Raw genomic sequence first — 2,087 nt, 5'->3', positions numbered from 1 at the left:
TAGTATTTCATTTACTGCGGGAACGCTTCCCAAGATGTTATAGGAAAAAGACTAACCCACATGCGGCGAGCGACAACTGCTGAATATTTATCTTCCTGAAATCAAGCAAGATATTACGATTTATATGTGATATAAAAAGTTTTAAAAAGTTGTTAGGCGACCGACCGCTTCTCTGAAAAAAGCCTTTTGTAGACATACAGAAAAAGCGAACACATATACAAACATACATTTTCGCTTTTATATTTATAGAATACACGGAGCTTCATAAATAAAAGGATTGGTATAAATAAAGGGTGATATATATATATATATATATATATATATATATATATATATATATATATATATAGTGTGTGTGTGTGTGTGTGTGTGTGTGCGTGTGTGCGTGTGCGTGTGTGTGTGTAGACATCTGAAAGAGAGTATGCTAGAACATTGTAAAAAGAGACACAGTGTCACTTGCATCAGAGTAAATACCGCCAACTCCCTTCAGACATGACTGGCATCATAATAATGATTATGATATTGGGAGGGGGATAAAGATAAATGCCTTGAAGCAAAAAGGTTGTCGGATTTAGAGATTTCGGTTTAATTTTTTATAAGGCTTACTGAAACTATTCCCGTTAGTTCAAATAGTATTACGGCAGGCTCATCAGTTGAGCGAGCATTGAGAAGGCGCCTGCGATTAACATTTATTGATTTAGCTGGCAATGATCAGCTCTTAAGTTGGCAGAAGGTCAGGTGAATATTTTTGTATTTTATATCTATGTCATAGTGATGATGGAGGAGGCGGGGAGAGGATAGGAAGGAGTGCGGGGACGGTGGCGGTTGTGAAAGCGGAATATTAAACTAGTTCAGCCGGTTGGAAAGATCAATTTCTCACTACATGCATGGAAGGAACACTTGCGAATCGAACAACATGACTAAATTACAGGAAAAAGGAAATAAGAAAATAAATTACAAGAGTAGATCATGCGTCTCTCACGCAGACATATCTATATCATATTTCACTTTGTTTGTCTGTCTGTCCATTCCACTTTTTCTCGGAAACTACTGAACCAATCTGGCTGAAATTCTGTACGACTCTTTGCTATGATAAGGTGCAGCAAACTAAGTATTATAGTATCCGTTTAATGCATAGTTTTGGATTATTAAGGGCTAGCGTGACCTGTAGAAATTCCACAGGGGACTCATATGTAATATATTGATGTTGGCATTCTATAGATGTTCAGTGTAAATGGAGACACTGATATTATTGTACCTATTTACAATGCCTCCCCCCATGGGACAGAGTTAGACACCAGGGTCGTTTTTTAACGTGGAGAAAAGGTACAAAAATGAGAAATTGTCTCAGTCGTGAAGGACTGCTCCTCCACTGAAAGAGAAGAAATGGAAGTGCAGCAAGCATCTGAAGAACAGATACTACACTTTGATTTTCTGATATTATTGTAGCTTTTGTTAAAGTTGCAAAATCTAAACTAGCACGAACGCCAAGAAAAGCCCAGTCGTAAAGTACACTTAAATATGATGTTTTAATTGTTGTAGATTTCATATATATTATTATAGAGTTAATGTTCTGTCGATTTTTATATATTATAAACTTGTGATTTCAAAAAAAAAAAAAAAAAAAAAAGATTTGGGTGCATATATCGAGTTCTTTCAGCCATAATCGAAACCAAAACTCAAGAATTCTTGGTAAAAATTATTTATGACAAGAAATGGAAGTACATAAGAATTAAACGACCCGGATTTGAGCGTGACACATGCTATTGTATCAATATATAGATTAATGATAAAAAAAAAAGTACTTAAAGCAAAAATGAGCACAAATTTAACCATATTCAGCAATCAATTTGGCATGATAAAGCACTCAAGACAACTTTTTCCAACATTTTTAAGGGGCTAAAACAGTCTAGCACACACACACACATATATATATATATATATATATATATGTCTATCAAACTCGTTTCAATTTTTGGTTTGCAGACTTGAAATTTGATAACGGATTTGGACCTGTGGAACAAATTCAATTTAGTGTTTAGCAGGTAAAAATAGTTGCTAAGGTGTCAAATTTTAAAAAAGTTGGA

At 34.7% G+C, this 2,087-nt stretch overlaps 1 protein-coding gene across 16 annotated transcripts in view; it reads right to left on the bottom strand.

Annotated features, from left to right (window-relative positions):
* LOC145246866 (palmitoyltransferase ZDHHC3-like) overlaps positions 1 to 2,087 on the bottom strand; it is a 170,200-nt gene that overhangs the window by 92,136 nt on the left and 75,977 nt on the right. The gene's annotated exons all lie outside the window — the stretch shown is intronic.

Source organism: Euprymna scolopes, chromosome 24, assembly GCF_053919585.1.
Source record: "Euprymna scolopes isolate OS-2025 chromosome 24, ASM5391958v1, whole genome shotgun sequence".
NCBI classification, from domain to species: domain Eukaryota; kingdom Metazoa; phylum Mollusca; class Cephalopoda; order Sepiida; family Sepiolidae; genus Euprymna; species Euprymna scolopes.
The sequence above is the reverse complement of the archived record's forward strand: the minus strand, read 5'-3'. Positions and strand labels throughout refer to the sequence as shown.